The sequence below is a fragment of the Eriocheir sinensis genome, chromosome 1 (assembly GCF_024679095.1).
Source record: "Eriocheir sinensis breed Jianghai 21 chromosome 1, ASM2467909v1, whole genome shotgun sequence".
NCBI lineage: Eukaryota > Metazoa > Arthropoda > Malacostraca > Decapoda > Varunidae > Eriocheir > Eriocheir sinensis.
Window position 1 is genome coordinate 15,154,658 of NC_066509.1, and position 13,250 is coordinate 15,167,907.

The window sequence follows — 13,250 nt, forward strand, 5'->3', positions numbered from 1 at the left end:
GGGTGCCCAATATATAGGTGGTGCTGCTTTAGCGGGGTGTTTAACGGGGTGAACCGTGTGATGCCGAGCACTTGCCGGGCACGTATCGGGCACGTACCGTCATGGTACCGTGTTTTGCCGTGTGAGGATCGGCCAAGACCGTAGTGGTTTCAGCCTTTGCCGGGGGTTAGTTCTTGGGACACCGTGATCACATCGCCTGTCACCGAGGGAATACTGTGCATATGTATACCTTGCACCTTATATGTATTGTGTAGTCGTCAGGTTGGTACGAGAACCTAGGGGTGGGCAGGTACCAGTACCAGACTGCTCGGTACTGGCACCAATACTAGCCAGTCGCTCATGATATCCCTCATTTCTTCCTCGCACGAGTGAGAAGCTGAGACTGAGTGCATGAGTGGATATCTCGGTGTTATGGATATTCTCTCTCTCTCTCTCTCTCTCTCTCTCTCTCTCTCTCTCTCTCTCTCTCTCTCTCTCTCCACTGAATAAAGTGAATATTTACCCAACCGCCACCATAAGATTTTCCCCCTCAGAAAAAAATCCAACCTGGCAACTCTGCGCTCGTTTGGCCAGGGAAGACCACGAACGCGTGATCTGAACATAAGGTTCTGAAACCATACCGCGTCATAGGAAACCATGCCTTATGAATCCGCGTCATACGCGACTTGACTGTACACTCAACCCTCGATTTGCCGGACCTCCATTTGCCGGATTTCGGATTTGCCGGACAAGAGTCCGTGGGGTAAAAAAAAAAAAAAAAAAAAAAAACAAAGTCTGGGACAAGTCGATTTCAAACTACCGCGCCAGACAAAGTTCGCAAATCGGGCACTAGATGGCAGCGCGGGCGGACATACACGTCTAGTACTGGACTGTACACAAGTCTGCTGCGTCACACGAGTGTTGTCACTGTTGTGCTTACGTGCTTGTCGTGGATACACCTCTTCTTCACAACGATGTGTGTTGTATATGTGCATGTTGTAGAAGTTAATATATTATATTACAGGACAGTATAGGACAGCTATGCGAGGTGTAGTCCGGGGGTGGGTTGTGTTTCCCGGACATATATAGGGTAAAGTCCGGCAAGGGGGTAGACCCCCGGACATTTTCCATTGCCGGACATTTGCCATTCCCGGACAAGCCTTCCCCCCTTTTAGTCCGGCAAATCGAGGGTTGAGTGTACTTCCATTTCATATTTTCATATGTAGAATATTCAACATCACGGGATCACTGGAACCCAAAAGTTAACTTGGATTCATCTCTGCCTGGGCCGACGGAGCTCCACGTGCGGGCCCGGGTGGACCCCAGTTCCCACTGTCCCCGCCGTCGATGACGTCACTGACGGTCGACGGATCCGTGAAAATGGAATAGTGGGAACCACGCCTTAATTAAGCCGCGTCCACACTAGGCCTCATGAGGTGACTCGTGTATGCCCCTGGACTCACAAAAACAATAGAATACGGACGGGCATGAGGCCGCTGCTGGCAATGGACATGTTTCCAGTTCTGGGAAGAGCCTAGAAATGCATTGTGCCACGTACCAATGATAACGTAGTTTTTTTTTTTTTTTTATTTTTTTTACAACAAAGGAGGCAGCTCAAGGGCACACAAAAAAAGAAAACAATAATAAAAAAAAGCCTGCTACTCGCTGCTCCTAAAAAAGAAACAAAAGAGGTGGCCGAAAGCAAGATCAAATACGGGAGGAGAGGTGTCCTGATACCCTCCTTTTGAAAGAGTTCAAGTCGTAGGCAGGAGGAAATACAGATGAAGGAAGATTGTTCCAGAGTTTACCAGCGTGAGGGATGAAAGAGTGAAGATGCTGGTTAACTCTTGCATAAGGGGTTTGGACAGTATAGGGATGAGCATGAGTAGAAAGTCGAGTGCAGCGGGGCCGCGGGTGGGGGGGAGGCATGCAGTTAGCAAGTTCAGAAGAGCAGTCAGCGTGGAAACATCGATAGAAGATAGAAAGAGAGGCAACATTGCGGCGGAATTTAAGAGGTAGAAGACTATCAGTATGAGGAGAACTGATGAGACGAAGAGCCTTAGCCTCCACTCTGTCCAGAAGAGCTGTGTGAGTGGAGCCCCCCTACACATGAGATGCATACTCCATATGAGGGCAGACAAGGCCCCTGTATATGGACAGCAACTGTGCAGGGGAGAACTGGCGGAGACGGTACAGAACGCCCAGCCTCGAGGAAGCTGATTTATTAAGAGATGAGATATGAAGTTTCCAGTTGAGATTTTGAGTTAAGGATAGACTGAGGATGTTTAGTGTTGAGGAAGGTGATAGCTGGGTGTTGTCAAAGAATAGGGGATAGTTGTTTGGAAGATTGTGTCGAGTGGATAGGTGGAGAAACTGTGTTTTTGAGGTGTTGAAGGACACCAGGTTCTTCTTGCCCCAATCGGAAATAATAGTAAGGTCTGAGGCAAAGCGTTCTGCAGCCTCCAGCCTTGAGTCGTTAAGTTCCTGTAGGGTGGGTCTTCTATTAAAAGAAGTTGAGTAATGCAGAGTGGAATCATCGGCGTAGGAATGGATAGGACAGTTCGTTTTGGAAAGAAGATCATCAATGAACAACAGAAAAAGAGTGAGACAGAACCTTGTGGGACACCACTGTTAATAGATTTAGGGGAAGAACAGTGACCGTCTACCACGGCAGAAATAGAACGGTCAGAAAGGAAACAGGAGATAAAGGTACAGAGAGAGGGATAGAAACCGTAGGAGGGTAGTTTGGAAAGCAAAGATTTGTGCCAGACCCTATCAAAAGCTTTTGATACGTCCAGTGCAATAGCAAAAGTTTCACCGAAACGGCTAAGAGAGGATGACCAAGAGTCCGTTAAGAAGGCTAGGAGATAACCAGTAGAACGCCCCTTGCGGAACCCATACTGGCGATCAGATAGAAGGTCAGAAGTGGAAAGGTGCTTTTGAATCTTTCGGTTAAGGATTGATTCAAAAGCTTTAGATAGACAAGAAAGTAAAGCTATAGGACGGTAGTTTGAGGGATTGGAGCGGTCACCCTTCTTAGGCACAGGCTGTATGAAGGCATACTTCCAGCAAGAAGGAAGGGTAGATGTTGACAGGCAGAGGCGAAAGAGTTTGACCAGGCAGGGTGACAGCACGGAGGCACAGTTTTTAAGGACAATAGGAGGCAATCCATCAGGTCCATAAGCCTTCTGAGAATTGAGGCCAGAGAGGGCATAGAAAACATCATTTTGAAGAATCTTTATAACAGGCATAAAGGAGTCAGAGGGGGGATGAGTAAGAGGAATATGCCCAGAATCGTCCAGAGTGGAGTTTTTAGAAAAAGTTTGAGAGAAGAGTTCAGCCTTAGAGATAGATGAGACGGCAGTGTTGCCGTCAGGACTGAGGAGTGGAGGGAAAGATGAAGAAGTGAAGTTAGAGGAGATGTTTCTGGCTAGATGCCAGAAGTCATGGGAAGAGTTAGAGAAAGTAAGGTTTTGGCATTTTCTATTAATGAAAGAATTTTTGGTTAGTCGGAGAATAGATTTGGCACGATTTCGGGCAGAAATGTAAAGTTCATAATTAGCATTAGTTTGAAGGCTCTGGTACCTTTTGTGAGCTACCTCTCTATCACTGACAGCACGAGAACAAGCGTGATTAAACCAAGGCTTTTTAGCGTGAGGAGTAGAGAAAGAACGAGGAATGTATGCCTCCATTCCAGAGACAATCACCTCTGTGATGCGCTGAGCACACAGAGGGGTCTCTATCCTGGAAGCAATAATCATTCCACGGGAAATCGGAAAGGTACATCCTCAGGTCGTCCCACCGAGCTGAAGCAAAATGCCAGAAGCATCGCCTCTTCGGTGGGTCCAGAGGGTGTACAGGAGCGATAGGACAGGATGCAGAAATAAGATTGTGATCGGAGGAGCCCAACGGAGAGAACAGTTTGACAGAATAAGCAGAAGGGTTTGAGGTAAGGAAGAGGTCTAGAATGTTGGGCCGGTCTCCAAGACGGTTGGGAATACGTGTAGGGTGCTGGACCAACTGCTCTAGGTCGTTGAGGATAGCAAAGTTGTAGGCTTGTTCACCAGGATGGTCAGTGAAAGAGGATGAAAGCCAAAGCTGGTGGTGAACATTGAAATCTCCTAGGATGGAGATTTCAGCGAAGGGAGAGTGGGTCAAGATGTGCTCCACTTTAGAATTCAAATAGTCAAAGAATTTTACATAGTTGGTAGAGTTAGGTGAGAGATAAGCAGCACAGATGTGTTTAGTAATAGAATGACAATGAAGTCTTAGCCAGATGGTGGAAAATTCAGCAGAGTCAAGGTCGTGGGCACGAGAGCAAGTGATGTCGTTGCGCACGTAGGCGCAACATCCAGCTTTGGATTGAAATTTAGGATAGAGATAGTAGGATGGAACAGAGTAGAGATTGCTGTCAGTAGCCTCAGAAACCTGTGTTTCGGTAAGGAAGAGAAGGTGAGGTTTAGAGGAGGAGAGATGATGTTCCACAGAATGAAAATTAGAGCGAAGACCGCGAATGTTGCAGAAATTGAGAAGAAAGAGGTTCGAGGAGTTATCAAGGCACCTCTCGGGTTGGCAGCCAGAAGGGGAGTCCTCCCTGGGGGAATTTGTGGTCTCCCCCCCCCCAGGCGGGGACTCCGAGGCTTGGTGTAGGTGCGCCATTTTGAAATTTTAATTTTGGGAAAAAGGTGTATATGTTGTGTGAATGTAGTGTGGTGTGGATAAAGAGAGGATCTGTCTTTAGAGAGCATGCTGAACTACTCTCCGGTGTTGGTGAGACAATAGGGAAACAGTTAGTGAGGACATGGGAAGGGTCTTTGGAGGGCTTCAGCTCGCTTCTCACCTCCCATATATACCTCACCGGGAGTGGCTTGCGCCCGTTCGGTAGGTGTCTTCCTACCTACTCCAGCCAGCACGTATTACGTCCTATAAATTGCTAGTTGACTGGATATTGGAGAGATATCACAAATTCTTCTCATTTCACGGGGAGAAGCCACCATTAGCTCGTGATGTCATCAGGCTGAAGCAGAGTACAGCAGACAGTACTAGTGTTGTGTCCATTGTTTTTTTCATCAGCTATGGCCACTCCAGCTCCAAACTGCGCCCAACAGATATGTTATAGGTGCTTACAGAACACCTTAAGAGTGTTGGAAATATGCTATATTATTAAAATGGGAGTGAAATCAACCGATTCGCCTCTGCTCTGCAGAAAATAATTGAGTTCACGATTAAAAGTTAGTCCGAGGGGGAACTATAGAGAATAATCAAGGTTGAATTTATATTAGAATTATGGAAATTTACCTAGCCTAACCTAGAGAAAACAATGGCTCTGGAACATCAGAGAGAGAGAATCAACGCCTGAAGATGAATAAAAAGAAAAGGAATGCAGACCAATATTCTATAATCAGAGGACGTGACAGTAGAGAGAATAGTTGAGTTCACGATGAAAAGTTAGTCCGAGGGGAAACTAAAAAAATTACTGCTGGATTCACTAGTACAGACAGAAATATCTTACGTGGAGTACTTTTGTCCATATATATATATACTCTTGCACATTGGCATGAATCACCAACGACTGCGGGTTACGTCTCCAGGCAATTCTAGCCACTAGAAACATACACCACAACACAAAATCTTGAAGTAACACAAAGTTGGCGGCCTGCTGACTGCATCGTGACGTCACGACCAATCAGCACCTGTTTCCAGGTCACGTGATTTTTCCTCAACTTTAATCCATATTTTGTACCACATATACTATTCTACATGAAAAAATAGCACCATAGCTGAATTTAGGGCCTATTTTATCCATACAGACAGAATTTGAAATAAATATGTTGACCGGAAACATGTCCATTCTGGCGAGAGGTATTTTTGGGGCAGGAGGCGTGAACGTGGCAACATCAGCTGCGTGCTGCTCTCAGATCAAAGCTGAAAATGTTGAGGACAACGTTGAGTGAAATCGGGGCAACACACATTTGATGATTGATATTCTGAAACAGCACCCCTGCATCTGGCAGGTGAAAAATAAACATTACAAGAATAGCAATGACTGGCGAGGCGGTGCAAGTCGCCGCCTCATGAGGCCTTGTGTGGACGCAGTTTTAGAGTCGATAGATTACGTCACTATAGTAACATATAGCCTAGTCACATTCACATACATGAATTACTCTAGTTAGAAGGTAAAGCCTTAGATTACATGAAAATGCGTTTGTCCCTCACCAGGTACAGCGGTTAGTTGGTTTAACTGGGTTAATGGAGTGAGCGCCAAGTAAATAAAGCGACTTTGCACCTGCGTGTTTCGTTCACGATACCTTACCAGGATTAAATAAATCAACAATCAATAATTATAGCTTTATATTATAAATAAATACGCTTATTGAAGAAACTATTTAGCAACTTGTATAAAAATAATTGTAAGAAGTGAGAAGTGAGGTTTCAAAATGTTTGCAGTCAGTTGTTGCCATGACAATATTGACCCTTTTTTTATGTGATTGGTGATCAGAAGTTAGTTTGTGAAGTTCCGATCTCCACAGTCCGATTACCTTTTACAAAGATGATCCAGTCTTTGCATTCCGATCGCCAATTGCTGTTCCGATCAGATTGGACGATTGGATTGATGATCGGATGTGCCCAGCTCTGATATATATATATATATATATATATATATATATATATATATATATATATATATATATATATATATATATATATATATATATATATATATATATATATATATATATATATATAAATGAAGAAGAAAGGAAGAAATGGAATGAACTACTAACAGAGGCAAAAGAAAGGAATAATGCAAGATCTAAAGAGGAAAAAGAGGGAGAAGATGAAAGAGAGCGAAAGTTAGACAAGATCGACACAATTAAGGGATTGAATGTGATGTATACAAATGTAGATGGAATAATATCTAGTAAGCTGGAATTGCAAGACTACCTACAAGAGAAGGAGCCAATGATAGTATGCCTAACAGAAACTAAACTAAATAAGGACATCCAAATAGTGTTTGATAAAAAATACAATGTATGGAGGAAAGATAGAGTGGGCAAAGGTGGTGGAGGAGTAATGATAATGACAAAGGAGTTATTAGTAAAATCAGTAGTATATGGAGAAGGAAAAGCAGAAATAGTGAGTGTAAATTTGGAGAACAAAAACAGAGAAAGGATGACGATCACAACAGCTTATATACCACCTAGAACAAACTCATGGAGTAAAGAAGAACATGAATTCATGATTGAAGATACCATTCAGAGTTTAAGTAGAATACTCAAGGCAAACAAAAGAGTACTTTAGTCGGTGCTTTTAATTGTAAAGAGGTAGATTGGGTAATGTTTGAAAGCAGTGGTGGAGATATGGCATGGGGGGAAAGATTGTTAAGATTAATGATGGAAAACTTGATGATGCAAAGGGTGAAGGAAAACACAAGATATAGAAGTGACGACAAATCGGCGAGACTGGACCTGGTGTTAACAATAGGAATACACTTGAGGGATGAATTAAGGTACGGATGCCCTCTGGGAAAGAGTGACCACGTAATCACAGAGATAGAAATGGAGGAGGAAGGAAGTGAAGAAGATGAATCATATAAAAGAAACAAGTTAAACTATAGGAAGGCAGACGTTGAAAATCTTAGGAAATATTACGGAGAGCTGGACTGGGATGAGCTAATGGGAACAAGTGAAGTGCAAGAAAAGTATGATATTTTTATGGAGGTGTATAAAACAGGGGTTAAGAAGTTTGTACCAGAATACAAACCTAAAGAAAAGGGAAAAAAGGACTGGTTCAATGCAAGGTGTGCTAAGGCAAAAGAAAAAAAGAGACAAAGCATGGAAAAGATTAAAAAGAAATAAAAACCAAAGGAATAAAGAAGATTTTAAGGTAGCGAGAAATGAATACGTGAAAATAAGGAAGGAAGAAGAAAAGGGATATGAAAAGGATATTGTGGAAAAGTGCAAGGAACATCCTAAACTATTTTATAGATTCATAAATGGTAAGATTAAACCAAGAGAAACAATTGAGAGACTGAGCGATGGGAATGTGACAATCGATGAACCTAAAGACATGGCGGAGTTACTAAACAAAAAGTTCCAGCAAGTTTTTACTAATGAATCAATATTTAATGAGCCACAAGAAAACAAGATATATGTTCATATGGAAGAAGTTACAGTAAATAAAGAGGAGATATATGAGTTGTTGGGGGAGCTGCAAGAGAGGAAAGCTGTAGGACCGGATAGAGTCTCAGGGTATATATTGAAAGAATGCAGAAATGAGCTGATTAGACTGATATATGACATCATTAAATGCTCAATAATAACTGGTACAGTGCCTAAGGAGTGGCAGAGGGCCGAAGTAGTCCCCATATACAAAAATGGAAGGAAGGAAGAACCCCTGAACTACAGACCCGTATCATTGACCAGTGTAGTATGTAAAATATGTGAGAAAGTGATAAAGAAACAATGGACGCAATTTCTAGAGGAGCAAAATTTAATCACAAGTAAACAGTATGGATTTAGAAAAGGGCGCTCATGTGTGACAAACTTACTGTGCTTTTACTCAAGAGTGACAGATAAAATACAGGAAAGGGACGGATGGGTTGATTGCGTCTACCTAGACCTGAAGAAGGTGTTTGACAAAGTTCCACATACAAGACTGCTATGGAAACTAGAAAATAAAGGAGGATTGAAAGGGAAAATGAAGAACTGGATGGAAAGCTGCGTAAGGGGAAGAGAGATGAGAACAATGGTTAAGGACATAAAATCGGAATGGAGAACTGTAGAGAGTGAAATGCCTCAGGGATCGGTATTGGCACCAATACTTTTCCTAGTATATATATTAATGACATGCCAGAGGGAATAAATACAGTCGTCCCTCAAATAGTACGGGGGTTAGGGACTCAGGACCCCCGTACTATTCGAAAATCCGTATAAAATTAGTGCCCCCCGTAGAAACACTCCTGGGCTGCGTTTGAGAGAGGCAATAGGGACTCTCAGTACGTCCCGAGTGCTCTCAGACGCGTGACGCGACAGCACGAGTTACAAACTCGGCACGTCCGCTCCGCTCCCGGCTTTGAAAGGTGGAATGCCTCTGTGCTGTGATGACGTCATCAGCAAATATGGCGGCCCAAACAAACACTTAAGTGCTTCCACTGCATCAGGAAGATCAGCGTACCCCATTTTGCTGCGAGTGAGACGCCGTTACCATAGCAACGACGAGGCTTAGTAAAAGGACAGCCTTTATCTTTACTCTTGCAGCACTCCTGGAGCATTGGCAGTTACTGCAGCAAGAATTTCTTTTACACTATGATAGATAAAGCGAACACTGCTCTCATTCACGTGGTATGCTCTCCCTACCATAATGTAATTTCTCCTAAATCTGAATTCTTCTGCAAGGTGAACACCTTTTGCGAATGCTTTGGGGTGCTTTCAGCAGGTGTTTTGGTAAAACAGTGTTGCCACTCACGCCATGGCTATAGTGCGACGAGCAGGAAATTTAAAAGTCCTAAACAAGTTCTTCCATGACAATTCGTATAAAACCGAAACTGTACTATTGGAAACCGTACTATTTGAGGGACGACTGTAGTTATATGAGCCTGTTCGCAGACAATGCAAAGCTGCTAAGACATATAAGAAACAGTAAAGACTGCGAAATTCTGCAAGAAGACCTAAACAAGATTTGGAAGTGGAGTATGGAATGGGAGATGAAATTCAATGTGAAGAAATGTCATGTTATGGAAACGTGAAAAAGTGAAGGAAAACCAAAATGAACATTTAAAATGGGAGATGGTGAAACATTAAAGAAAGTATACGTAGAGAAAGACCTGGGAGTAATAATGCAAGATAACAAACAGCCAGAGAGTCATGTTAATTGGATATTCGGTGATACGTATAACATGGTAAGAAATATAGGAATAGCATTCCACTACATGGCTAAGGAAATGCTGAAAAAATTAATTACCACTATGATTAGACCAAAGTTGGAACATGCGGAGGCAGTGTGGCCTCCCCATAAGAAGAAACACATAAAAGAAACTTGAAAGGATACAAAGGATGGCAACAAAAGTGCTTCCAGAGCTGGAGGGATTGACATACGAGGAAAGATTAAAGAAAATGGACTTACCAACACTAGAACAAAAAAGAGAAAGGGGAGATCTAATACAACTCTACAAATTATTGAGCAAAATGGAAGAAGTAGACAACGAGGAGTTACTACTAAAAGAAGAAATTACCACCAGGAACACAAGAGTGTTGGTGGTAGCGAGTGTTCTAAGTGCTAATCGGTTCACAGATAGAGAAAGTCATATCCGCCAGGGTTACTTTATTGGACAAAAATCACAAAGGTCATTACGACAAGGACAACACATAGGATAGGTGTTTGTTTGTGTATGCGTTTGTGTGAATGTTGTTTGTGTAGGTTAACATTTAAGTGTGGGTGTATGTGTATAACAATGTGTACGAGTGGACGACAAGAGAACGTGGACGGACAGTCAAAGGTAAACGAATAGAAGGAAAGTTAACGATGAAGATGCGACAAGACAGACTGGCAGACACAGTGACGATGGACATCACATGAAAACACTGAGAATCTTAGTCTCTCTTTGCAGCACCCCATTTTCTTGTCACTGAGGGGAAGGAACACGGAATTTGAGCGGTGACTGCTACAAGAGGACATAGTAAAAAGTTGAGGATGGGAAGATGCTTGAGAAACATAAAGAAACATAGAGAGAGAGAGAGAGAGAGAGAGAGAGAGAGAGAGAACGCAGGGGGGAAGGTTATAAGAGAAAGGAAAGGAACAAAAAAGGATAATATACAAGATGAACCAATTTTGAGGGAGGAATAGAAAGAAAGGAAAATTATGGAGTGAAAGTATAATTCTCTCTCTCTCTCTCTCTCTCTCTCTCTCTCTCTCTCTCTCTCTCTCTCTCTCTCTCTCTCTCTCTCTCCTACAACATTACATCCTTACATCCTTAGATAAATACCACCATCTCTTTTATCAATAATTATTCTTCCTGGACTTATGAGTGAATAATGTATTACAGATAGCTATTCAGAACTGGTGTCTAATATAATTAACAGGGAACATGAAAAGGGATAAGAGGTATGGATAAAAGTGTAAAATAACAAAAGTATTGTTACACCTGTGAGTGTGTTTGCGTGTTTGCTTGTGTCGTATGTGTCTGTTTGCATGTGTAATGTGATGAAATTGAGGGTAGCATGATGCAGTGTTGACATAGCATGGTGCAACGTGCTGGGATGAGAGAGAGAGAGAGAGAGAGGGGAGCGGCGGCGGCCACTGGCCGCCGGGGGGCAGTTGAGTTGGGAGCGAGAGACGCCGAGGGGTGGTTGAGTGAGACGCGTGGCTGCTTGCGGGGTGTTCAGTTGAGTGCCCCGCTCGTCGTGAGCTGTGTGCGAGTCTGTCGTGCCTCTGTGTGCCCGATTAACTGATCTGTGCCCTTGAGAGTTGCTGTACTGTGTGAGGAACCTGCATTAAATGGAAAATTAGTGTTGAACGTGTATCTTTGTGCCCTGCCTCATGCCTCCTTCCCTCGGTGTTCTGTGTGGGCTGCTGTCGGTGATTGCAGTGCCCGCCTCGTGTTCTGAGGTTCATGACCCATACGTGTGTTCTGCAGCATGCTGCCTGCCCGTGCTTGGAGTGTTGTTCGGGGGGTGGCATAACACTTGGTGTCAGGAGTGGGATTTAGTGAACAGTGAATGGTGAGGCTCGCTGAGTCATCATGGCGTCCCAAAATGGCCACCGTGAGGGAGAGGAGGTGGGCCATGGGGCTGGCGCGGGTGAAGTGAAACTGGGCCAGATGGACTTGATCGCTGTCATGCTGGCCAGTATGAGGCAGGAAATGGCAGTGAACCGTGAGGCACAGGCTCAGAGGGAACACGAGCAGGCTCAGATGGCACGCAAGCAGGCCCAGAGGGCAGACGAGCAGGCCCGCCATCTTGTCAGCGTTCTTCAGAGCAGTCTCTCGTCTCTGAAGGTGGAAACTGAGCAGTACACGGACTGGGCTTGTGACAGCGTCAGGAGTGAACTGCTGGAGAAGGTGCAGACTCTGGAAGGTGAGGTCTGAGGCCTGAGGGAGGTGGAGCCGGTACCGTTAGTACTGGTACTGGTACCTGCCCACCCCTATTGTTGAGTAGTGTGGCAGCGTGGGTACTGTATTGTTGTTCAAGTGGCGCGCGGGAAGAACTGAGCTCAGCTGTGTGGCCGCGGCGCCGTGTGAGTCCAGTTGCGTGAGACATCTGGTGGCCACTCCATAAAATATCGTGTATAAGTGAAAAAATGTGTAAATTAAATATTTACATGGATTTTGGACCCCGTGTTATTTAAAAAACGTGTAAACCAAACGCGTAAATCGAGAGTTACCTGTATTAGTAATCTTTCGTTTTTGCTCAAACGCTGGAGAATTCTTCCCCTTCCTCCCCTCCTCCCCTTCCCCTTCACTCCCCAATATCCCTGGCTAGTGCTACTGCAGCTTGCACCACCCTTCCTTCCTTCCTTCCTTCCTTTCTTCTCACCCCTACTTCCTCCTCTCTCACTTGACGCAGATCTCCTCCTCCCCCTTCCCTGTCCCCTCCCTCCTCCCTCGGAAAGTTGCATTCCCTTCCCTCCCCTTCCCGTCCTCTACTCCCCGGCCTGTTCCCCCCTTACCTCCCTCTCTCCCTCTCCCAGTCCATTTTTTTTTTTTTTTTTTTTTTTTTTTTTTTTTGTAAAGATTCGTATTAGGTCCGTGCCAGTATCTCATAATCTACTTTATGAAACATCACTATCTCTTCATATATCTTTTCTACAAACCTTCAACAGTCATGGAAACACTTTGAAAATCCAATTCAAGGACTTTTTTTTACTCTTGAAAATAGGGGATAATGTTTACGGAAGCACGTCGCCTCCTCTGGCGGCGGCCGCGATGACGCTGCAGCCGCCACAGCCATAAAATAGCTCACAGAGGGTTTAGGGTCGGGGAGCATATTTAAACTACTCCAACCGAACTTTACGACCTACTAACGCGGGGGGCTGCGCACCCCTCGACCCCCCCTTCTAACCAGGGGGGACATAGCCCCCCTGGACCCCCCCCCCACATGTATATGTGACTTATTTCAACAAGGAGGTATTTCTCGCAATACCGGCTGCACCGCCGCCAGAGGAGGCGACACGCTTTCGTAAACATTATCCCCTATTTCCAAGAGTAGAAAAAAGTCCTTGAATTGGATTTTCAAAGCGTTTCCATGACTGTTGAAGGTTTGTAGAAAAGATAT

General features: G+C 44.2%; 1 protein-coding gene across 8 annotated transcripts in view; it reads left to right on the forward strand.

The window, feature by feature from the left end:
• Window positions 1-13,250, forward strand: part of LOC126995435 (uncharacterized) — a 121,706-nt gene that overhangs the window by 60,052 nt on the left and 48,404 nt on the right. The window lies entirely within an intron of this gene.